Consider the following 27,481-nt stretch of genomic DNA (forward strand, 5'->3'; position numbering starts at 1 on the left):
CTATGGAAAGTAATCAAAACTAGAAAACCGGAATGATAACTTGAAATATAACAACAAGGTGCCTCCGTGAAATAATATCAAGAAAAGTTTTTCAAGTTAAGGGGGCCCCCTAGAGTAGGTAATGAAGAAGTCCTCCCGCATTTTCCGGGATAAGAATATCAAAATTTTGGTATTGAATTTTAAAATTTACAAATCAAAATCTGGGCAAAAATTATGTAAACCAAATTCGAAAAAAATAACGAAGATTATGAGGCAAAACACCTCCAATTTACATTTTTTTTTATCAAAACATGTTAGCTCACAGTGCAAAGAAAGAACAGGAAGCTTTATGATAAGCATTTCAGAATTTTACCCGGGCAGAATCCGGGTTAAAACCGGGTATTATTATAAATTTTCACTTTTCAATCATTATCATTAAGTAAGTTAAGTTAAGTAAGTAAATCATTATTATTGAACTTTCCGTTGGTTTATAAATTCTAAAGACACATTCCACCGTGACGTGAAATCGCTTTTCCGGACTTTTATGCACTGTTATCATTCTAGAAGTCAACCAATTTACTTGAAAAAGAAAAAAAAATGTAGCAAACGGTCGCAAATTGAATTTCCTTCAAAATGAATATAATTTGGTCATTTTCAAATTTAAGTTGTTTTTGTTGTGATTGATTAATTTTGTGACGTGAATTCACTCTTGAATTAACCATTTCGGACCTTACTACATACATCATTGATTTCCTGTTCTCTCTGTGGAAATGGGATATCGGTGTCTTCAAATAAGCTGTAGAAAAAACAATTACCCACAATTTGATGTACAGCGCTTTTCGATTGAACAGCAACGAACGAAGTTATGCTTATTTGAAGTTGTGACGTGAATTCACTCAGTTCAAACAGAACAGGGTATTTGACTGAATTCACGTCACGAAATATAAAGTTATACTGTGGTTATACTGAACCATTCATTGGGGCCTTCAAATTTTATGTACGTTTTCCAAAACGATATTTTGTTGTTCCGATTTTTACAATCATAAATTTTCAGTATCTGCACCTAACTTTTTCCATATTTTGATTGGCACTTGAATAGCAACATATTGAGGGATCATATGTTAAAATTACTAGTGTCTTCGTTTAAAGATTCACCAAAAAAAAATTTTAATTTTTTTGTTCAATTTTTTTGTGCTTTTATTTGAAAATAATGAACTTATTAAAAAAAATCAACTAAATTATGCTCGATTTGTAAAAATCTGACCATCTGGAGGGTCAAAACAGCTTTCAGAGCACATTTTTTAAATAAAATTTAACAAAAAATAAAATTTTGTGACGTGAATTCACTCATTCGCGCTGTTGTAACTCAGATAGATTCCAACCGATTTCTATAAATTTTAGAGTTTTAGAATCGTCTTATCATTTTCAAAGAAAATCTCAGTTTTTATTTCAAAAAATGTCAGAGTTTTCTCGTAAAATTAAAAACTTCCCTTTTTTTGTGACGTGAATTCACTCATTTGCGACTGTTTTTGTTCGCTTTTGAAACCAACTATATTGGATATAAACAAATTCTTTTTTCTACAAAATGAAGCCATGTTTTTGGGCTTTTGAGCATACTGAAAATATTTCCAAAAAAAAATCATCCCTATATTAAAATTAATGATTTTGTAAAAGTTGTCAAAAACACCACTTTTTCCAACAAAAAAAACTGATTTTCAAAATCATCTAAAACATGTGTAAAAAAACATTTTTCTCTTTTTTTCCGTTGGTTTTGTGTGATTTGAATTATCAAAATTATAGACAATTTTGAGATTTTTTGATACGCGAACTGATAAAAATCACTTTGGAGCGGTACAAGCGCGTGGAATGTGTCTAAACCGTTTTCGCTTTCTATTTTTCAAAATAAATGCTTAAAAAAACTGTAGTTGCTTCAATTGGACCGATCGACAGTACAGAGTTTCTTTATTGAATTTCCATCCAAAATTCTGTCTTAGACTTTAAATTCGTATTGGAACATTTTCAACTGATTTAACCCAAAATTTTCTCAGCTACTGAAGTAAATATCTTGAATTCAGTATAACATTTTCCAAGTGATCATCCTCAAATTATTATAAAATCGATCTTATAGTTGAGTTGCCAATATTATTGAGTGATTTTCTTAACATAAATATTTCTTTGTTTTTAATCTTATCTTTATCCAAATTCAATTCATTGAGATTTTTAAGACTTGTGGTTTTCTTCAGTTACTGAAGTTCAGTTTCATGGTTTTTTTCTGAATTTTGAGAGCTCAGGATCTTTGTTCAAAGTAATACACTCATTTGGATTCCTTTTTTCAATGATAACTGATTCTGAGATTTAAACATTTAATCTCTATTCCGATTTTATTTTCAATCGATTATTTTTGCACTTATACCCCTTGAGCTTTGGAGGCATCCAATTAAATGTTTGTCACATTTAGAATAACAATTTGATAACCATTTTCTTTATCTGATGAGAATCATATTCATCGACATACTCACAAACGTTTTTTTTTTTTTGTGTTCCAAAGATATTAAATTGAATTTCACATGTGGTGAAATTTCTGCTTTGACTCTGATTGTAACTTTGAATCTTTTTTTTAAACTTAATTCATTTTTTTTTCTTAAAACTTGGTTTGGAAGTATAATTTAGATTTTAGACACTGAATTGTGGTTCGGAATATCTATAATCTGATTTTTTTTCTTGAATTCTTAAACTATTATATATGTATCTCTATGGAATTTAAGTTTAATTATTTTGTTATTTTTTTTTTAATTTTGTCTTCTATTTTTTAAATCTTCATTATACTTCCCAATTGTCATGAGGTAAATATTTCCCGATGAAACAAAAATGATAAATAAATTTTGAATTTTTCAGCTCTTATCAGAGCATTCATTTTTTTTTCATTTTTAAACTCTTTCGCGATGTTTGCACGTGATTAATTTACAATTTTTATTTGAAGGTACCAAAAACTATCTTCCAGGTAGACAATATGGCTATTTGAAGACAGTATACTGAACTCATTTATAGTTCATTTACACGTTTGAAATGTTTTGTATTCTTTGGGATAGCATTTAAAAAAAATTGAATCATAGTGGCCCCCCGAGAAAAATTGTCCCGGGCCCCCCGATGGGTTAATCCGGTCCTGCTTAAGATCATTATTAATCGGGTAAATTAGAAGTAAGCCGATCTAGGAAATGACTGATAAATCAACATTTCTATTGAACCAAATTTCAAGAGAAAACTCATTGAAGAATATTATATGGCAAATCATTGTGAAAAAAAAAACAAAAGTTTCAGATAAATTTTTGAAATGTTTTGATGTCATATTCTTTTCATCTTTGAGAGTCATGGATACAGGAGCTAAAAACATAAATTTAAGAATTTTTTTTATTTCAAAACAACAGATAAGGCCGGAACAAATTTTAAATCCTTCTTTTGTCATTCGAAGTTGGAACATCACGAAAAATCACATACAAATTTTCAATAAATTGCCACAAATTTGAAAAAAACTCTTATGCAACAAACTTGCATACAATCTTTCCTAAAATCGAAAATTTGAATTATTTTAAATCGAGAATTTGAAAAATCTTGAATACAAACTGAGATACAAATTTGAACTTCTACAGTTTGACTTTCGTCATTGCAAAAATTTGAGTTTTCCAAGAATGTATATTTTTTAAATAAAATACCTTAAACTTTATTTATTTAAGCCCGTCGGGATGTTCGGAAAAATCAAAGGGAGATGGGGTAGAGAGGAAGTGACAAAAAAGAAGAATTTGAAATTGTTCCGGCTTAAATAGAATTCATCAATAGCAAGTGCATATTTAAAAAGCAAAATATGATTAAATTGTGCAGTTTCTAAAATGTCTCTTTTCTATTCAATAAAAATCTTATAAAATTTGAGCTTTCCAAAGTTAAGGAACCGTTTAAGATTTTTTTAATTGAATTATAAAAAAAAGTTCAACATCCTTTAAAAAATGTTGTATTGAACACTGATAAGTGCATTTTACAGATAGGCCAACGGTTGCCATATAACACTTCTTTACAAATTGATGTATATCTAGAGGCAAGTCATTAAACAAATAATCAAAATAATGTAGTTCCATGATTTTTGTAAATGTTATATAACGAAGCATTTAAACAGTATTGAAATAATCATAATAAAGGGTGATACGGTCAAAATTTGGTCAAGGGAAAACGCGTGTAAATCGATGAAATCGTTTATTTAACAAATCAAATTAAATTTTTTTTTTTTTTCATAATGGCAAGATGCCAATCCGGCCAAAACAGTACGGAACAACCGTGTTTCTTCAGGAAAGGCAGCAGACGTTTATTCATATACTCTTTCACGTAAATTTCTTGGTTGAAACTATCTGCTACCTTTCCCCTTCCTTTTGCCGTATAAAACTCTTGTCCTGGAAGCCGCTTGTAGTCGGCTTTGACGTAGGTTTCGTCGTCCATTATCACGCAGTCAAACTTCGTCAGCATCGTCGTGTACAGCCTCCGGGATCGCGCTTTGGCCGTCGTATTTTGTTTATCATCGCGATTTGGAGTCACTACCTTCTGTAAGTCGATAGTCCGACTCGTTTTTTGGCTCGATGCACGGTTGTAGACGATACACCCAGCTTATTCGCGGCATCTCGGATAGAGAGGTTAGGGTTTCGCTTGAAACTACCGGCAACTCTCTTTGTCGTCTCAGCGGCTTCCGGTTTTCGATTTCCCCCCGATCCAGACTTCCTGGCTGTCGACAAACGTTCCCCAAACACTTTAATTACATTTGTAACGGTTGATTTGGCAACTTTTAGCGATTTTGCCAGCTTTGCGTGCAAGTAGCTCGGATTTTCGCAATGCGCGAGCAAAATTTTGTTACGCTGCTCTTCTTCCTTGGACGACATTTTGACAACTGAAGAGTGAATTCCAAAATCAAAATAGGAGCAACATTCTACACACACACACCTTAAAAATGAGGGGTGTTCAGGTTTTTTAAATGCCAAATTGAAAGAAATATGTCAAGTTGATATTGACCAAATTTTGACCATATCACCCTTTACACAACAAATGCCATTATATATTTTTGACTGTAAGTCTCACATAAATTTATAACTAACAAAAAAGTCCAACACATTTTACAATAGGTTGAAACAGGAACCGACAGCAGTAAACGATACGCCGTATCAAACCGGACAAAAAAATCAGCAAGAAAAAACGGTAAGAATCACGTAGATTTAGTCGCCAAAACTTATATTTGTAATAAATTTTAGTCCCTGATGAAGATCCTCCAAGGATCAAAACGTTGGATATGTAAAAACAAAGTCAATTTTACTAAAAAAAAAAACTTGAGACAGAAAGCCAAAATCAACCCACTTAAAAAATATCTAGTTCAAAATGTTGAAAATAAACAAAAAGTATTTGTGTTACAAAACAAAAATCAAGACTTGAAATAATTCAATGTTGTTGAGTTTGTAAAAATCGGTTTTCTAGTTCATGAGATGTAATGTTCAAGATCTGGCGTTTTCACTTTTTTTTGACGGTCCTCTGTGTAACCAAAAACAGACTTCGGTATTTGAAGTCTTCAGTGAGAAAAGTCCTTCGGGCTTCCGCTTATCCAGGTTCGACTGTATCAGGAAATGAGCCTACGCGTCGTGGGCACTCATCCGTTCACACCAACCGACGGCTTTCCCCAACTTCGAATGTAGGTTCAATCGGAACCTGATCCCAGAAGGAACAAACCGGCCGGCCGGTAGCTACCAAGAAAGGAGCGAACCATCAAGCTTCACTGCGCCGGCAGGATTTGATTTTGACGGATGAGCCTACCGGCAACTGCCGAAAAAGAAAAGACGAAAAGCACTTCCTGTCTTAGCCGGAATTTTCGGTGAAACGAAACGGAAAGGAAATGAATTTTATTTGCGCCGCCCTGTCAGATTTGCGTTGCATGATGGAATGGAAAAAGGCTGTATAAGGGAAAACGGGAAAATCTTGCACTGATTTAACTCACGTGCCTTCTCCAGGAGATGAAGCTGGTCCAGTGCAAAGACCAGGTCTTCCGGGTGGTTTGTTGGCTGCTGGCCTGATAAGAATAGTGATAGAAATCCAGAAATACACTTCGGTCTCTTGCGTGTTTGTTGCGCGTTCATCGTAAATTCCTGCCCATCTGTATCACAAGAAGTAATTAGATCGATTTCATCGCACCAGAGAAGTAGCAAAAGTAAAGCCACACGCATCTGCTTCCTGGTAGGCTTCCTTTCGTGATTTCGATTGCATAGGGAATATGTTTTTGGTTTTGCGGTATCGATAAGGACCCCATATGGCTGGTGCTGATTGGACTAATTGGCGAGAATTTGAACCCACTAATGAAGCTGTCGGTTGTTGGGCTTCATTAGCTTCGAACTATGTTCAGTAACTGACAAATGTCTAGTATCAGATGTTGGCAGAAAACGGTCAGGAGTATTCAAGAGAAATTCCAATATTGTTATGATTGATGTTTGTCCACAACTGTGGAGAGAAATCTTTTTTGAAGAAACATATTAACAGTACAATCTGGTTCCCTAGAAGAAACACATCACATTCCTCAGTTAACGAATCGGCATCCTTCCTGGTGCTTAAATTAATGGCCGAGTCTGCAGTGTCAAATAAGCACCCGGAAGCTGCGAATTTTAGCCAAACATCCCACTCAGGATTTCCTTTCCGTGCCAAGAAAGTCTGTCGCTAATTAGTGCTATTTCCGTTTTACTCGGACCGCTCCTTTCCATAATTAGGATATCAAAAGTTATGATTCCAGGCAGTGAAGATTTCATGAAGTAGTAGTGAAAGCTGTGTTTGTTTTTGAAACAGTTTTCAGAACTCTTCAAAACAGAAAATTATTGGAAAGCTGGAATGGAACTCTGATTACGATAAAGTAAGCGTTCTTTATACATATGTCAAAGTTTTTTGTTAGATTCATCATTTAGATGTGTCGTTGAAAATAAAACTCTATATTTTTAATGTTATATTACAACATCTATTCTTCATCATCAAACTTACGAATTATTCTGCTTTATATTCTAATGTATGTTAATGAATTCTATCGATGTCTTTGGATAGTTTACAAGAATGCTGAAAAGAAATCGAAATAAAAGAAGTTTCATAAAACCTGTTCAGTTCACTTGAAGAACAGGCCCATTAGATGCCGAAATACCAATCATCGCGACTATTAAGACGATTTTATCAGTTCACTGACCGGACATCGATCATCGATTAGCGCATGGAATGATTTCATCAATCTCTTATGGAGAAACCTGATTTCAATTAAGTCCACACCGGCAACGACGGCGAAGAAAACGACGAATGGCCATTGAGCGAGCAGGAACAGTCCAGTAGCAGCCGGACCTGTCAGATTGTCAAACTACCAAGCAACGGAACGGTTCAGGCCGATCCTATACTTTCCATCAATCTCAGCCGAGTGACATGTCACAAGCAGCAACATGAAAAAGCAAGGCGAAACAAACTGAACCTTGGTCAAGTCCTTGCCGTTCCCAGGGGAAGAAAATATTCGAACGCATCCAACCGTGACCCTTGATAAACGTGTCAGCGGAAAAAAGAAACATTTACCTACAAGTTCCAGTTTTGGGGTCTGACGCTGAGGGCGTTGGTAAAGGCAAAAATTTAAAGAAAAGAAATATGTTGACTTTAACCGTAATTCTGAACACTAAACTTTAACGTCTCGGTTGAACTGCAGCTTTAAAATAATTCTTTCTCCCATTCGGAACATTTTCAAAATCAAAAGCTTTAAAATACCTACCGTTTATAATGGAAAATTGGAAAACGATATGCTGAATTCAGGATGTTCACCTCTGAAGAGAATTATCTCCCTATTTATATAAAAAGCAATTTCTGTATTTTTGTTTGTTTGTGTTCTATAGACTCAGCCGTCTTAAGACCTAGAGAGCTGAAATTTGGCATGGATGCTCATTGAGACCAGGAATAATGAAAAATGTTTTCAGATTATCGGATGACCCTTTTTTAGGGGGTCGTCCATACATGACAAATGTTGTTTTAGCAATATTGACGTTATTATACATCGGAATGCGATGAAAATTTGTACATGAGTGTTTTGAGGTACGAGCAATCGATTATAGATATCAAAGTTAGGAACAGGGGTCTGAAAAAGGGGTCGTCCATATCAGCTGTTAGATGGTCTTTCGATATTGGCGTTATTCTACATTGAATTGAGATGAAAATTACTACATAGAAGTTTTGATGGACGAGGAATCGATTCCAGGTATTAAATTTGGGGTCAAGGGTCGGCCGAAGGGGTCGTCCATTTTAACTGTCTAATAAATTTTGCGATATTGGCGTTATTTTACATCAAATTGTGATGAAAATTAGCACATGAGTGTTTTCAGGGACGAGCAATCAATTTCAGGCTTCAAATATAGGATCAGGGGTTTGCCAAAAGGGTCGTCCATATCAACCTTTAAATGATTTTGCAATATTGAGGGACGCTCTCTCTCTCTGTGGCAAAAGTTCTGTGTTTTGCCCAAAAAATTCTAACTTTTTGTGTTTTTACCCAAAAATTCTGTGACTGTTCTCTGTGATGCTTTTTCCATTAATTTCATTCAAAATTTTTGTCATTTTTACAATTTACTTGAGAGTAATCAATTAACAATACCAATTTTATCAAATTTTTCAAATTGAAAGATAATTATCTAAAATATACATTGACATAAAAAATTAAATTTTGGGAAAAACGTCGAAAATTTCAAAATTCTGTGCAATCTGTGACACAGATTCTGTGATGAAAATTGGCTCAAAATACTGTGAAATTATAGATTTTTCTGTGATTTAGGCGACCTTTGTAAGGGGTCGGTAAAAGTAGTTGTCCTTGTTATTTGTTCATTGTTTTCGCGTGATTATGCATCGAATTGAGATGAAAATTTGCACATAGGTGTTTTGAAGTACGAGCGATTTTAATTATCTAATTTGGAGTGAAGGGACGTCCGAATAAATTTTTAACTATCTTTACGATATTGAGGCTAGTACACATTGGATTGTCATGAAAATTTGCACATGGGTAATTCAAGGGACGAGTAGTTGATTTCAAATTTTGGATCGTGGATCGGCAAAAGTGGTCATTCATATTAATTGTTCACTGATTTTGCTACATTGCATTGTCGTAACTAAACTAGGATTGGTCGATCTTGGAGCGATCCTTGGAAGATCGATCTTTTCAACTCCGATTTTCGATTTTTTGGATCGATTCCTCGGCCAGGAAAAAATTGATTAAATCGGTTTATTTTCGATTCGATCTTTCGATCTTTTTTCTCATTTAGGGGAAATAATAGATAATGGCCACCTTAAGGAGGATGCTTATTAAACCTTAGAAAACAGCTATAATATGTGAGTTACACCATTGTTTCGTATTCAGACACTAAAAAAGTCTATCTCTCAACTGACTGAAACTTGAAGAAAGTAGATAAAAACGTTTAAAAATGTATTTTTGTTTATTTTTTGCCGAAATTTGAAAATCAGTCACTGTAGGGGCCTTTTAAAAACCCCCTTGGGCCAATTTAAGCACTATCAATCGTTTGTTGCCGTAGAATCTAGCAGCGATTTTCATTCGATAAAGTCAACTGAATAATAGAGTTCAGTTTGACTAGTTTCCATCTGACGATTTAACTTTTTTTAAAGTATCAGAGAGATAATAAGAAAACTTGAGTTCGATTCCTGGTCGAGGTGATTTTTTTTTTTCATTTAGCATTCATGATTCATGATTTTCAATTCATTTCAAAACGATTTCCAAATTATTTTCAAAAGTTGTGGATTGGGTGCAGGGAAGTGTTTGTGTTTAAATGAGATTAGAAATTTTGCTACAATTAGCAAATCTTAAGAAATAACAACGTTTTTCCAAAAACTACTTTTTTTAAATAAGTAAAAAAATAAAATTTTTGATTTTTCTGCATACTTTGTTCGATATCTCTCATACCTACACTGCCGTTCTACGCAAGAATGTCCCATGTGACTTTTGGGTCATTTTCACTTTTTTGCTGGAAACGGTCTCTTTTAGTGTTAACTTTCGAATAAAAACACAAACAAGTATACTTTGTTCTGAACTTATACGAAATTTTCATCAAGGTGGTTGTCTCTATGTTGATAGTTCTACGCAAGAATGTCACACTAGAGAAAATTCTATGAAAAATGCAAATTTTATCAAAAAATTGTCTTAAGGTGAGTTCAAACTGTTGAATTCAATGTTATTCACTGAAAAGAACACTAAAATAGAGGGCAGAGGAGAAGCGAGAAGCCTTGAGTGTTTTATTCAGGGAAAATTTTCACTAAACACTTTTCGGTAGGCACTACTTACAAGATCCATACTCAACTATACATTTTTATAAACAAAGAGGAACGTATTTCACAAATTACGGTTTAGCATGAGTTTTTGGCAAAAAAATAAACTACGCAAGCTTTTAAAATGATAGAAAAATTGTAGCCGTGTGACAGTTTTTCGTAGAACTAGCATCGGCATGCGTTCTGATTCTACGCAAAAGTGTCACACGGAGCATTTTTGGCTCTAATTTGCTGTTTTTTTTTTAAGGAAATGTAATTTTTTGGCAGAAAACATTGTAAAATGATTAACTTGAACTGTTCACTACGAAAAAACTGTCGGTGAATTTTTAGTTTGAGAGAAAAATTGGAAATATAGCTGATAATTCAATCGCGTTTTTTTCGTTTGCAGGTTTTTCTACATGGGACAATCTTGCTTAGAACGGCAGTACATTAAAAACATTTTTAAAAAATACCATGAAATAATTTCTTTTAATTTCTAGAATATTTCTTGTCAAAACATTAAATATTTAAAAATATCAAAAAGTTTCCAAGATATTTGGATTTTGATTAGTGCTGTTTCCAAACACTAACTCCGGTTTACCTTACATAAAAACGCTTGAAATATTTTTCATTTCATATGTAGAAGTATTACACAACTTTGAAATATTGTGTCTTTTTTGCACATTTTTAATAAAAAAGCAGTTCCCTCTTGTAACAAATGGAAAAGATCGATATTCAAGCTCCGATTTTTAAGATAGATCGATCCTAAAACCGGTCATCTGAATCGATCTTGGAGATCGATCTTTTCCTGAAGATCGAACAATCCTAGACTAAACATCAGATTGAGGTCAAGTTTTGTACACGGGAAGTTTGAGAGGCGGGAAATTGATTTCAACTGCCCAATTTTGGATCAGGGATCGGAAAAGAGGTCATCCATATGAAGTTTTAACTGTTATCGCGATATTGTCATGATTATACGTAGGATTGTAACGAGAACAATTAAATGGGAGTTCCACAGTACGGGCAATTGATTTCAGAAGTCAAATTTCTGGACAGGGGTCAGCAAAAAAAAGTCGTTCATTTGAATTATTTAATGTTTCTGCAATAACTGCCTTATAATGCATCACATCGAAAGAGAAATTCATACACAGGAACTTTACGGAATGAACAATCGATTCCTGATTTCAAATTCTGAATCAAAGGGCAGAAAAAAGAGACGTCCATAAAAACTGAATAAAATTCTTGCAATAGTTTCGTTATTATGCATTATGCAATCGAATCCTGATTTCAAATTTTTGCAAAAATTGCGTTATTATGCATCCTAAAAAGCTAAAAAATTCGTGCACGAGTGTTTGGTAGACGATCAAAAGGGTTTTTCAAAAATACTGTTTAATATTTTATGAAATATTGTCGTGAAAATGCATCCCTATTAGGGGAAAGGTTTCCTAAATGGGCCTATCGGGTTAAATGACCCTACGTCTGTTTGATGAAATGGCTGACTACACAGCTTATCTGACCAATGCATTTTGAGGGTGATACGCTTAGAACATAAGACAAGAAAGAATTTTATGAATTTACAAACTCAAAAAAATTTAAAAAATCAAACAAGGTTTTGATACATTTTGATGTAATATTTCGACTTTTCAAAATTATACGTAAAGAAGCTTAAAACAAAAACAAGGATGGTTTTCGTTCCTTACTCAAATGAACTTAAGAAATTAAACATATTTCAGCTTTTGTGGAGGTTTAATAATGATTATATAGTGGAATAACAGAGTGTTTTTGTATGCCCCCATCATGTTTGTAAAATGCCTCCATCCTAAAATAACAGGTTAAATAGAATAAATAAATGATTTTTATCATTGAACCTTCAAATCTAAGCTCTGCATAACATCTTAAGAGAGAATGGAAGATCTAAAAACAGATTTGATAAAGTTTTTCTCATGGATGAACTGCCTCCATAGTATGGCAACCCTAACTTTTGTTTTATTCCATAAAATAATAATATACATAGATTTTTATAAAACTTCAGCTTTGTCGTACGGAAATTATTACTTTCTAGCAGTTTCAATGAAATTTTTCGGAAATATGGCCCAAAAAACAGAAATTTTGTTCAAAACATAAATAGGCGCATTTAGCCCGCACGGTTTGAGGTTCGGCATTTTAGACAACACTTATTATAAAATCGTTTTCTTGGAAACAGAAGAAAATTTTAACATAAAAATTACTCCATATATAGAAAACAGATGCCTGCACACGTGTATATAGTTTTTGTACACATATTCGATGTGATGTTTGATTAAATCTGTGTTCTGCTTAATAGGCGCATATAGCCCGCTCCTCCCCTACCATCTACACACACTCATCACATGTTAAAAATTAACAACAAAACGGGGTTCGTACGCGATCAGCTAGTTTCTAAATAAAAGTACCTCTCACTCAAATGCAAAAAGCTTCGGTTTAATCCGTTAGAAAAGCTTACATTTTTCTAATGTCGAATCGAAAACTGGTACTGGTATGGAAAATTAAAATAGCAACTCAGTATGGCGGATTCTTCTACACAGTAAACGGAAATTACCGAGTTCGGTAATTTTTTTACCGAAATCCTAACATGTGTAAATCGTAAAACTGTTCGGTAATTTTTTCGATTGATTCATAGAGTATGAATAACAAAATTATCCCTTATTTATGTGGGCTGAACACATAAATGCAGGAAAATTTTACAATTCATACTCTAAGAGGCCCCCTGTTCGCGCCAAAACAGCAGCGGGCGCGAGTTATAAATTATTGGACATTGATATCCGCATTAGCCAGTGGCTAACAGCCACAAGCAGCGACAATTGTTCACCTCTGCCACACGCATCAACAGTGGTCAGGACGAACAATGCGTGTGTGCAGAGTGGAAAAGGGAATGACCGATAACCGATCATACTTGATCGGTAATTTCCGTGCTGCTGATAGTAGCAAGTAGCTAGGTAGAAAGCGATGATTCTATTGATCACCCGTGTCGGTCGTTAGCAGTTATCTTAAAATACAGTCCACTGTTGCTCTGTTGAATTTGAATGCTTTTTATTTGAGTAAAAATATATGTTTCCGTGATCGTATCACCTGTAGTGCCTGCAATTAGTTATCGTCCGAACATTCTACGTTTGGGAACTTCCGTTGGTTTACCGGACCGGCGATATTTTGGGGATTGGCCTCAACATTTGGTCCTTAGCGACCGGATTAAACCGCGGAATTTGTGCGCGTTTGTTCTTGTAATCCATTGTGCGTGATCGTTTTTGTGAACAAGTGTTTTGTGCTTGGCAGCTTGGCTTGGATTTGCCCCATTTTGGCGAGTATCGCTATTGTCATTAGGAGGCTTGGGTTTATTCCTTTTCATACCGCGAGTTTTGGAGAAAAAGTGATCTTGGGTATCCTGATTGGTGGGCGGTTCATATTACTAAGTTTGAGCTTGCTTGAACGGCAATACCTTCCCCTGGGTGGGCAATAAAAAAGTGAAATTAGATAAATCATCACGGATAAGAAGTTGATTTCATTTGGCACCTTGTGATCGGATCCCGATTGGCCCACATAGAGTGCCGCATGTTAAGTGGTGCGATTTTGTGAGAACTGTTCTGAAGTACTTTGTGGCATTTGAAATTGCATTTAGTGAGTGGTGGAATTTGCTTCCTGAAGAAAATAATAGCTAATTAGATGCAGTGGAGTGGAGCGGTACAAAGCATTTTGAAGCTTAGCTAGACTACACTTTGCAGAAGGATTCGCCGTTGAATTTCACGATTGGATTCAAGATAAGCACTAGTAGATAAAGTGTGAGTGTGATGAATAATTGAATGGTTGAGGTGGCTGAATGAGGATTGCCTGATTTTCCTAAATCTCACGAATTGTGAATGTTTCGATAAACTTCCACCGGTAGACTTTGAGCAGCCGCTTAGTGCACAAAAGCTCTGAATTGATTGATACCACTACTGTTTTAAGTATCAGAAAATTAAAATTCTCCTGTCAAATACTTGATATCTGTCAATTAGTCGCTGTGTCTCGGGAGTGTTTTGGCGAAAAGTATTGTGTTGAAAAAAAAAATGAACAACGATCTTCGACATCTGTCCAAACAAGAACGGATCTTGTGGAACTTACTGGAGAGCATTGAAGATTTTCTTCAAGATTTCGACGATGATCGGGATCAAGGTTCACTTCTACCACGGCTGGCCAAACTGGACGAGGCTTACGACAAGTTCTCTGAGTTGCGCGTAAAAATAGAAATAATTCTGGAAGACCTTGTAGGGGACTCAGAAGATAGCGACCAAAAGAAGGAAGTTCGGAAAAAGGAAAACAAAAAAGTGTACAAGGAATTCGTGACACGCTACTTCGTCTTGAAACAACAGCTGCTATCGAAGATTGATTCAATTCCCGCACCAACTCCATCCGCTTTTTCTGATACGGTTTTGCCATGTCACACCAAATATCCCGAGCTTCAGTTACCGTCTTTTTCCGGGAAGTTGTTAGAATGGGTCAATTTTCGGGACAACTTCAAGTCGCTGATCCACGATAACATCCAGTTGAATGATATGGACAAGTTTAACTACCTCCGAACGTCATTGAGGGACGACGCACTTCTCCATATAAATCAAATCCAAGTTTCAGCGACGAATTACGGGCTAGCGTGGAGCACGCTTTCATCAAAATATGAGAATCATAAACTGATTGCTCAGGAGCATATGAAGGCACTCTTTGCCACACCTACCATGCGAGCAGAATGCTACGAAGCGTTAAATGAACTGTTATCAACGTTTAAGATCAACCTGCAACAGTTAGAAAAACTAGGCCAGAGGACTAGCAACTGTAGCTCCTTATTGGCATATATTCTCTCACAAAGGTTGGATGCTGAAACCTACCGTCATTGGGAAACTCATCATGCTTCCAAAAACGTACCTTCCTACGAAGCGATGGCCGAGTTTTTAGAAAACCATTGCTCCATCCTACAGTCAACAGCCAGTCGCAGTGGCGACGATAATCATCGAAATCATAGAGCTTCCATCAGTCATCATAGCACAATAACGTTGGATAGATACTGCCCTATCTGCAACAATGGACGACACAGCGCAGAACAGTGTATCCGTTTCAACAGGATGCGAGTAATCGACCGGAAGGTTTTAGTTCGCAGATTAGGACTCTGTATAAATTGTTTAGATTCCGGCCATTTTGTTGGTGACTGCTCCCAAGGATCCTGTTCGAAGTGTGGACAATACCATCACGTACTTTTGCACCCGTACTCTCCCAACCAAAGCAACCAGTTCAACATGCAGAACTTCTCTCAAGACCCACGAAGACCTCAACGCGCGGACAGTCAAACAAGAAGGCAACCTCATACACAACAAGCTCAGTCCCGGTTGGAAAACAACCACCCTCCACAAAACATCTCACAACAAACACAACAGCCATCTCCCACAAACACTCCAACTCTTAGCCACCACACTTCTACTGTACTTGATACCCATAGCAACATTAGATCCGCCATCCTGTCGACAGCCGTTGTCATGCTAGCCGATAGCAGTGGCAACACCATCTTAGCTCGTGCCTTGTTGGATAATGGATCTCAGATCAATATGATGACTGAGGAATTGTCGCAAAAGCTTAAATTTCAGCGTTCTCGTGAGAATCTTCCTGTAAATCGTGTTGGAGGGTCTTTGAGTATTTCGAAGGAATCAGTCATTGCTCGTGTCATATCATGCGCATCTACGTTTTCTACCGACGAGAAGAAATTTTTTGTGCTACCTCAAATCACGTTGGATTTGCCCCAACAAAGCATCGATATATGTACTTGGAAACTACCGCCTTCGATAAGTCTTGCAGATCCCAATTTCAATAAATCCAGTCCAATTGATCTCGTGATAGGAGTTTCAACTTTCTACGAAGTCTTGTTGTCGCACCAGATGAGGATTGATGATGCTGGTCCTGTTCTTCAAAACTCTCACCTTGGATGGATTGTAGCAGGAGAGCTACCGGAAACGACTGCCATTACTTGCTGTGCTATCATGCCCACTGAAAAATCATCGAAGAATATACCCACCAAATCACTATGCTGGAGTTCTATTTCCTTCATATTTTATCTGATCTCTTTCGTTGCTGTATGTTCGTTATATGCTTCCTCAAGCTCAGTATTAGTCTTTTTAAACATGTTTTTCCGAGATCTTTCGGAATCAAAGATTTCTTGCGATGGATCATGTAAACATGAGTATCAATTGTATTGGCAAAAATTAAGAGACAAAGTCAGTGGATTAATCTGCGCAATTATATCCAAATGGATTGCATTCGGCAAATATGTGATTATATGCATAATCCAAGAACCGTGCGACACCTCTGAAAGGATCAATGAAGCAGCAACACCTAACAGCCCGCAAAATTCAACCGCAGTTTAACAATTCTTCGAAGCAATAGCATATCATCATTGTTACCATAATTCTGGGTAATCCGTTCTAAACTAAGTATTTTCCGCCCCATGAGGGGCACTATTGGCATTGGCGGCTCATTAGCCGTATTTGCCAGGGGGCCGAACATCAAGTTATGTACAAATCCTCCTGTTTGTTTGCGGAGCCTAAAATAGTTTCTTCCCGCCAGGATTGTACATCGCATCGTTCGTCCAGGATTTTCGACAAATTAGAGATTTTGCTGCTCATCGTGATGTTCCATTGTTTATATCATTCCTTTCTGGTTCTCAACTAAATAAAAATAAGCATTACACGCCCCCATGAGGGGCTCTATTGGCACTGGCGGCGCATCAGCTGCATTTGCCGGGGGCCAATGACTAAGTTACGTGCTACCCTATATGTTAGCTTGCGGAAACTACAGTACCTTTTCTCCGTCAGGATACATGCATCGCACCGTTAGCTCTTAGATATTCAAGATGATCAGGCCAAGACAACGAACCCATTGAGACCAACATTTCTTCATCAGATAAGTATGCCCCCAGTAGGGGCGCAATTGGCTAAAAGCGGCAGTCAGCCGTTTATGCCAGGGGGCGATATCATAGTTACGTTTTTTCCTTAACCACAAGTAGAATGGAGAAATTGTCGAATTATTCTCTTCAACAGGGCTTCAGGAAATCTTTTCACCATTTTCCTCATCTATCTGGAGGTCATCATTATCACGAGCACGTATCATCACAAGTAATTTAGCCCCAAAGAGGGCATTTTGGCAGCTAGCGACATTATAGTCGTGATTGCCAGGGGCAGAACCCTAAGTTAAGTTTGTTTGTTCTATATTTGGGCAGAGCTCAATCGGATTCCTTCTGATTTGTAGGAAAGTCGCATTTGGAACGTTGTTTTACTGGTCGACTGTTGGATCACCTCAGTATTTTCAGCCCCCTTGAGGGGCGCTCTGGTTTTGACGAAAATTAGAATTCGTTGATGCCTGGGGGGCACAGCGCAAGTTATGTTGCATTTATGAATGTAGTCAATCCAGAATCAAACGTTTTTGTCTCCAGCAGGAAAACGTTGCTACCCCAGGATCGTACTTGCGAGAACAACCAGGTCGTCATCGGTCAGTTGAAGGGGCATTGGATCAGGGCACGAGTGCCAATACTCATTGCAGTCAACGTTAGACAAGGTCAAAGATGTCAATGCTGAAGAAGAGGAACCCGAGTAGATCATAGTGTTAAGTGTTTTAATTTTGTGTTGAGTGAACTCAAGGCGGGCGGTATGTTCGCGCCAAAACAGCAGCGGGCGCGAGTTATAAATTATTGGACATTGATATCCGCATCAGCCAGTGGCTAACAGCCACAAGCAGCGACAATTGTTCACCTCTGCCACACGCATCAACAGTGGTCAGGACGAACAATGCGTGTGTGCAGAGTGGAAAAGGGAATGACCGATAACCGATCATACTTGATCGGTAATTTCCGTGCTGCTGATAGTAGCAAGTAGCTAGGTAGAAAGCGATGATTCTATTGATCACCCGTGTCGGTCGTTAGCAGTTATCTTAAAATACAGTCCACTGTTGCTCTGTTGAATTTGAATGCTTTTTATTTGAGTAAAAATATATGTTTCCGTGATCGTATCACCTGTAGTGCCTGCAATTAGTTATCGTCCGAACATTCTACGTTTGGGAACTTCCGTTGGTTTACCGGACCGGCGATATTTTGGGGATTGGCCTCAACACCCCCTTTGACTTGTATTAAAATGAAATCAAGGATAATTTTTAATATATCATTTTCTCTAAACGATTCAATAAAAAACATATTTCAACATCTCAGTGAATTAAAAGTTACGTTTTAAATATGCTAAACATTTCCAAATTAAAATAAAAACACAATGGACCTTTACTGGCGGCTTGAATAACTTTTTTTTTAGTCACACAACCTGTATTCTTTAGAGAGCCTTCAAAGCATTTATACCTCTTTACCCATAACGGGTTCAAATTTCAAACTTTTTAAAACTGGAGGATAAGTTTTGATGTAATGATTCAGTTGGATATCAAATAAATTTATTTTACCAAATCTTTTCAGTACACCATTGTTCCATTTACCGCAGTTTTTGCAGAGAAAAAAAAAACACGAAAGCTTTGGACGAAACTGCAATTTATCAAACACGAGAAGGGGCTTGTCCAAATTGATGCGATAAACATACGAATTCATCCAATCGGATTAGCACGCGATCACTGCTAGCTATGCCACACAATCAATGAAACGAGGACCGACGGACGTTTCTAGGTACTCTCTCCTCTGAAACTCTAGAAGTCCATCCTGGTTCGGCCAGTCGGCAGAGATGAATCGAGATTCCAATTTTCCATTTTGTTCTTCGCAAATCACGCACATTCTGTTCGATTTCGGGTGCTAGCATTCAAGCTCATGAAAATTTTTCTGGAGGTGTTGCTGCTGTTTTCCATTTTGGTAGGGAAAATTCCCCTATTGTTTTTTTTCTTCTACATGTCGTTCTCGTGTTCGTTCTGTGTTACCAATTTCAAACACGAAACAAACCTCTCAATCAAGCAACCTTTTTTCCGACGTAATCCGTCTTTTTTCCGTTTCTCTCGGTGTTGTTGTTGTGTATGTACCGGATTTGGAATCGGTTTTTGGCCTCCGCCTAAAGCTAAAGCGCCTTTTTTGGCCGCAATCCATATAAATTTTTATTTGTTTTTCCGTCTGATTGGGTTCGGACAAAGGCGAAAAGCTGCCGCGCCGCCAACCAAAGTTGCTGGGAGGAAAGTGAAAATGGATGAATCGTTGCCGGCGTCTGCAAAGTGGGCAGTGTTGCTAGATCTGGAAGGATTTTTTGATAGTCATACTACTTTGCCTAACAAAATCTTCAACGATGGTAACGCTGCATTACCCAGGATGCTGGCAACACTGCCATCCTACCCGTAGGCTATCGCTTGATTGAATGCCACTTGTTCCTGGAGAGCTGGCTGGGCATTTCCCTTGGAAAAAAAATCAACCAAACGGACGACTCCCCTTTGCTCGGGAAAATGGATCGACTTTTCTGGACCAAGTGAGACCGAATCAGCGTGCAGCCGGGAAAAAAACTCCCATATACCGGAAACACTTTCTCCCCGTTCGACTTTTGATGCAATGCTATGCAGTCCCTATGCAGGAACCTACGAATGGTTGTGTGAAGGAGTGTATTTCCTATGGGAATGCTGTTGCCTGCTCGTGGCTCGTTTTCATATGAATAGAGAAACCATTGAGGACGATTTGCCGGTTTGACGGTGCGGGACACCCGGTGCTTGTTTATAAACATCGAGAGTTTTTTTTTTGTGCAAATTTAAGTTTTCATTCAACCTCAACCGTACAATTTCGGAAAAATGCCGGCGTCATCGTCGTTTGCAGAAAAATGACAGGACAGGACCTACTAGTAGTTTTATTGCTTCGGTTGAAGCTATTGAAAGTCACACATAGAGGGTGAGTAGTTAGTAGTCTGAGGCAAAGTGTGGGAATTGTAAACATTATTTTGTTGTAAATTTGAAATAAAGATTACGCACCGCAATCAATGGATAAATTAAGGAATATGATGTCTTTTAACGGATAAACAGATCAAACCGCTGTATCGATCTTGAGAAAAGATAAAATGACAACAAACTTGAACCTTCTAATGTTACGTTCCATGAGCAAGAGTCGTTTAGAATTGTACCACTGACATTTGCTTCAAGGCCAGTTTAGTCGTCCGTAAAAACACATCCACCTCGTTTCGTAAAAACCTTGCAGAATTATTGCTTATGATTTTTGGTTTCTACTAAGCAAATTTTTTTTTCATCAAATCATAATTTGAGATGAGTCATATGTTTCTCCTCAAAGACCTACACGCGCAAATTAAAAACACATAACTTTTCTGCATTGCAAACGTTAAACAATTCCTCGGACATCCCACACTTGCTAGATCACGCTCCACTTGGTCTAATCACCTCGCTCGTTGTGCTCCAGCTCGTCTCGTTCCTAACGGAATCGTAGCGAACTCCTGTTTTGCAGGGCAGTCATCCGTTATTCTCGCAAAATATTTTACACAGCGTATGCGTCCAGCCTTCGTCACCTTCTCGATACTGAGTTTGGCGTAGAGTCGCGAGAGCTTGTGGCTCATCCTTCGCCTCCACACTCCGTTCTTCTGCACGCCGCCAAAGATCGTTCCTAACACTCGTCGCCCGAATACTTCGAGTGTACGCAAGTCCTCCTCGAGCAATATCCATGTCTCGTTCTCATAGAGGACAAGCGTCATTCGTCGCCGGATCTCACGGTTGCCGCTATTGTCAGCGGTCACCAGTGAGCCGAGATGGAGAAAGTCTTTGGCTACCTTCAGCTCGTTGCCGTCGATCCTGATCTTGTTTTTACTGAGCAAGCGTGTTCAGTCGGTCTCGGAATCGAGGCCAGAAGTCGTCAGTACCTCTTCAACCTTGATCGAGTTCGGTTTTTTTTCTCTACCCTAGTCTGAAGGCTATAGTCATAGTTTTGGTGCGGTGAAGAACAACTTTTGGCCAATTGCCCTTTTCTTGGTTGTCATCCAGATATGACGTTTCCTATTTCGATGGACCGAAATTATCTGTTCGGTCGTTTACACCACTTGTTCCTTCAAAGAATGGGGGTCAAGGTCTTTCTTAGAACACTTTCGTGATTGGGAAGCCAATTGAACGACATGCCGGTAAAGTTGACAGTGAATATTACAATACCAAAAGTCAATGGTACGTTTTCAAAGTGCGAGGTGAAGAACAGGTTGAAAATCTTACATAGCTTACCAATCTGATAGATAGGACCAATCGAAATTGCAAAACACCCTCTTTTGAACTTTAGAAAGTTTGTGGTTCAATGCCACGAAGTCGGAGATATGACGAACGATGAGCTTCTTGTGGAACTAGTACCACAAAAGATAACCAAAATTCAACGGATAACAAAAAAAACGCCGTGTGGAATCGTTGGAACACCAATGTTCATTTTGACTATCAACGAATTTAAAGATTTTGGTTTGCTACGGTTAAGAACCTGAATATACATATTATCCATTGCACATACTCTGCCGAAAATGCCTGCAACATGGTATTCCCAAAGAAAAATGTACGAGTCTTATCGCGTGTATAAAACATCCCGTCAACACGAGAGCACTACGTGTCAAAGTGATTTGTTTCGCTTGAGCTGCAAACAAAACCACAGTCCTCTTGACCGTAGCTGTATTATCTGGAAAACCGAAGTATCCTCATGCCATAGATAAAAATATCTCCCTAATAGAAGCACGGAAAAAATTGTATCAACCACCAACCAACCAAGCACTAGCTACGCAAATTACTCATTTCAACAAGTTATGGGCCCAGATACGTCTGGATTGGAAAACTATGAGTTAATGAGAGGAGAGGGGTACTCTCAAGTGTATTCGATTTGCGGTTAGCAAGTTCTGCAGCAGCCAGCGCAGAGGGACAAACCAGCCCAGACACGAGCCAGAGGATCACCGGAGAGAGCCAGCCAGCAGCAAAAGGATCGCCAGAGCAGATACCAGCCAGCGAGATGTCCCAGGCCAGCCAGGAGTTTCCGCCAGAGGTCGAGTCCGGGGAGGTTCGTGGACCAAGAGGGTTACTCTCGATGCCGTCACGAGCCACGCTGCGGTTAGCAAGCGTGAGCTCACGACCGACGGCCGGGAGGAGTCCCAGGATCCGCAACCGAGATGGGTCGCGAAGGTCAGTAGGTCCACTCCGGAAAACTTGGGTGGAGCTGATAGCCGAGAGGGTTACTCTCGTGCTGTGGTTGTGCGCTGTGGGCAGCAGTTATAAGCTGATCCAATCGCAGAAAACCACCAGCGCAGAGGATCGTCACCGCAGAGGCCACGAGATGCTTCAGGTCAGCCAGAGGGTGCCACTAGATTCGAGGCCGGGAAGTCAGGTTCCGAGAGGGTAACTCTCGATGCCGACTCGAACCGCGCTGCGGTTAGCAGCATGACTTCAATTCCGACGGCCGGGAGCAGGACTTTCGGGATCTGTACTCAGGGTTGGTCAGGTCCAAATGCTCCAGATGGAGTATTAGCCAAGATTGGAAGTTGGAAAAAGGTGCTTGTCGAGAGGGTTACTCTCGTGCTGTTGAACTACGCTGCGATCAGTATGCGTAAGCTCATCCAAGCTTACAGAACGATTTTCCTGTGGCTTTGGAGGAGATGTTTAAAGCGACGGTTAGTTGCCAGCAACTTCAGCAACGCATCAGAGCCAGATTGGACTCATGCTGCTGAACGTTGCTCTCCGCCTTTTTGGAGCGCTCGAAGCGTTGAAGCAGCGAAACGTAAAGCCAAGAAGCTGCAAGTCGAGAGAATTATTCTCGTGCTTGGTAGCTGCGCTGCGGTTAGCATGCGCAAGCTTTTTATTCGACGGTTGGAAGCTGTTCCGGGTGCGTCGCAGGAGATGGTTTGGGCGACGGTTAGTCGCCAGCGATTTTAACCACTCCTTGATTTCTGAGGCATTATGAACGGGTGCTGCCGGACGAAGTCTTGCTTATTCTCGGAGGCATAGAGAATTAGCACTATTAGTTATAAGAGGTTGCTTCTCTGGGGTTACCAGGAAGCAACATGCAAGAAACTCTCTTCGTTTGCGTGTTGAGGTTATCAGCCACCGGAATCAACGAATCATCAAATCCGGTGCCAGTCAGAGAGGCGCAGTCAGCGAACAGGAGAAGCTTATCAACGCTACGTGGTTAACGTAGCCGCTTATGATGAGGAAGAGCAACTTCGAATGTTCAGCAAGCTTAAGGGCCAAAGGGACTGCTTTCACCGGAAGATCACCGCAGTCATGAAAGAGAACGAGATTCGGGCTGAACAAAGTGAGGTTATCACTGAGCAGCCATTCAACGATTTGATCGGTTGTTTGCTGTTTTCGAAGCCGAACATCAGTGCTGCGGTTAGCGTACTAAGCAACTATCGAGCAGTCCTGTATGCAATTTTTTAATTTATTTTTGTTTCGATTATAGTCGTTTTACTATCTTTATGGCATTCGCGACTTTATCAACGTTGCAGTTGGCGGATCGTTATTGAAAAACTATCCTGTGTTCAATTTTTACTCTTGGGCTCGAACTCGCGGACATCGGCTCAGGAGACAACATACTTTTTTTTAGATAAATTGTTTAAAAGCTACCAATAATTTAAATTTAATTGGTCATACGTTAAGTTGAATAGCTACCGTAAATAATGTTTTCAAGATACAGATTTCACCTTTGATAAAGTAGAATTTACTAAATTTACTCCGCCAAGTGCTGGAGAACCTAACAGCACGCTCTAAAGCTTGAGAATTTAAAAATAAGACTTAACAATAGGAAGGTCACACAAACGCTATCCGATCAGGAGAGCATATCAAAATAATAACTCAAACGTATCTCACCAAGATATTTGCATCTGATTCAGTTAAATTATTCTGATATATCTTATTCTGATTGACAGACTTGAATGGGGTTGAGCTCATTTTCAATGATAAAGATTGGATTTTTTTGGATTGTCCTAAAATAAAATTATAATATCTTATTTTGATATACGTACAACTTTTAATGAAACACGGACATCGAAGTCAACGGCCCAAACCGTACATTAATGAGTTTCGCTCAACAGATTCATAAAATTGAAACCAATTTTTGGGACACCATAAATGGGGCATGGCTTAGGCAAATAATGTGGTTTATTGACATTCCACTAGAAAAATTTCTCGAAGCACTCATATCTTGATAAGTTATAAATTTGGTAGGTTTTGTTCTGCCCAATATCAAACTTTGCTATCTGAACGAGATATAATTTTGAAAGGAGCATATCTAAAATTGATATAATTTAGCTATGATCGCATAGATTTTTTGATATAAATTGAGATATTTTACATCCTACGAGTACTGAATAGAAACTCATTTAGATAGGAAAAAATTAGTATCAAAATACCTCATCTTGATATAATTTAGTTTCTCCTTCCTGATCGGGTATAAACCAGGTCCTAAATGCATATCAATTTCAGTTATTCTCCTCTCACCATAACCTTAACAATCACCTACGCACACTTCCACAAAAACAGCACAAATAGCCTGCAGATGACCAACTGTCTGTCTCGACGAAACGAAACTTTGTCTGCGCTGCCTAATTTGATAAGTCATTCTCAATCTCAGATATTTTGAAGACAATTTCATACACAGTGAAACCAATGCCAAATTACGATTATCTATGCTTTTAAAATTCTATTTTTTCAAGAACCATGAAAATTGGTCCACTAGTTTATTCAAAATCGTGAAATAGTTTAAACTACTTCCATTGCACACACGGTGTGCAATCGATCTTATAGCCTCGGAAAGTCATTGCACACACGGTGTGCACTCCGTCTCGAATGGGTTAAAAGCTGGAATTTTTGGAACCGATGTTCATCAGTTTTTCAGCACTCAGTCCGAATAGCAATTCAGCAGAAGAAGTCAATTCATTGTTCATTGTTCGTTCAGTTCACTGTTTGTTTTTGTAGACCCTCAAAGCCCGATTGATTAAACGATTTTTTATTAGCCGTTCAAATCTGTAATGGAACTGCAAAGTTTCTATAAGAACTTAAATTTTGGGCTGAATAAAACGAGCTTAAGCACATTGATTATGCTGATTAAGCTGTGTTAGACCTATTTAAGGGGGGGGGGGGGGTAGGGTCTAACACTTTAAAAAAATCTTTTTTTTTTTATTTTTTTATTTTCTTATTGTAAAACATTTCAAGAATGTTGTGTCAAATTTTCAAGTCAATTGAAGCAAAACTGTAGAAATTATTGGCCTTTATCTCCTCCTATCTAATACTGCAAGAAAGCAAGAGCAGAAACTTCAAACGCGTTTTTCTCGAAAGCACATTTTTAAAGCACATTTTCAAAGTTTTGGACATCGTCATTTGAATACTACTTATCCGATTCTTTTCAAATTTGGAACATATTCTCTACATATAAAATACCAGACCCCAACGTTTTTCTTTTTTGATTTTTTTTACTTTGGGGAGATTTTACAGGTGAAAAATGGCGGATTTTTTCGTGAAAAATCGTATTTTTTACTTCAAACAGCCACAAAAATTTCATAAAAATTTTTAAGTTAAATAAAAACGTTGAGGTCTAGAAAAACATCTATTAAAAATATTTTGCCTTGAGTTTTTGACTTCAGATGATTCTGTGCTGAGATACAGTGTCCACCGCAAATCCTGTTTTTAAAAAGGCATCCTTGAAAGTGCTCCGTCACCGGCTCATTTTTCAATATTTTTCTACGAAAAAATTACTAAATGTTCTTTTAACAATGCTTTGTATAATGCAAAAAATTTGAAAACATTTGTTTGAACGATAGCTCTAGAAAAAAATCGAGAAAATGGTGTTTTTTTTATAGTCGTTAGACCCTACCCCCCCCCCCCCCCCCCCCCCTTAACGAGACTTTTGGTTGCTTGGGCTGTTAAATCTCAAATGATGCAAAGACTTCATCACTAGAAAACAAGACTGTCATTAGACTTTATTTAAAAATATGATGAATTTGAAATCCAATGAAATCAAGGGTATGTTTATTTTTGCATTAGTTTTTCATAACATAAACTGTACGTTTAATTTCCTAAGTACTAGAGATGGATCAGGAATCCTCAATAAAAACCAAGTTGATAGCGAGAAAATGGCCAGTCTCATAAATACGTCGAACTGAACAAAGTTTATAAATCGATTACTGTTCCCATCGTTGCTGTTCCCCATTTATCAACGACCGTGCGCTAGTTTCTGGGTGTGCGGTGTGTCAATATTTTAATAAAATTCATAGACCTTTTAGCAAATATTGCTTGGTGTTGCTGCTATCTTCTGTTTGACGTGGTCCACGTGAGGTCGAGGTCAACTGCGAAGGCTAAAAGGGGCCAAAGCCATATCTATCAGGATCACACGTCCATATATGGTAGATTTCCGAGGTGAGGATGGGGAAAGCAATTCATTCATTGACGTGAACTGCACAAATATTGGCATCACGTGAGGGAAAACTTGTATCCCGAATCCTACAGTATAGTCCTGATGGACCAAGAGAATTCAACATCCAATATATCGGGATCGTTACAATTTTATTCGGGAAGGGAACGGGATTCCGATGTCACGCTTTTCCCGAAAAGTACAATTGTGAAGATTGATTGGAAAGTACAACAATGGGCTCGGATTTTGATGGATGGGGATTAGATTGCTCTCATTGTGGACGATGTGGTGCTGAAATTTTTTCGCCCCGACCAAACATTTAGGCTTCTGGAGAAACGAAAGTCGAGAAGAGGGAGTTCTGCCATCCGTCAGGCACGACGACATGCGTTCGGTCATGTTTATCAGGGAACGACCACCGGAAGATTGCAGGCTGACTCAGTGAATGAGTGAGTGGGTGAGTGAGAATATCTGTAAGTGTTATGAGGGAAAAGTCATACCGCTTTTTCGGTAAGCCGAAATAGGTAAATAAATCGTTTGTGATGGAATAACAAAATCATAAAGTACTAAACATAGCCGTCAGACACCGTCCGTAAACAGAAGAACTGTGCTGTTGCTGTTGGGGGTCGAAATTGCTTGCTTGACAAGGGGATCCCGAGGTTGCAATCACCAGGAGCTGGATGCGTTCGGTTTATTTTTCCTCGTTTAGCCAACTGTTTAGATCGGCAATAAACAATTTATCCCGAGAAAATTAAACGTAAACAGCAAATAGAATGTACTCTGATGGATTGAGACAGCAAACAGTTTGAACAAACTTTA

This window comes from Uranotaenia lowii, chromosome 2 (assembly GCF_029784155.1).
Source record: "Uranotaenia lowii strain MFRU-FL chromosome 2, ASM2978415v1, whole genome shotgun sequence".
Taxonomy (NCBI): domain Eukaryota; kingdom Metazoa; phylum Arthropoda; class Insecta; order Diptera; family Culicidae; genus Uranotaenia; species Uranotaenia lowii.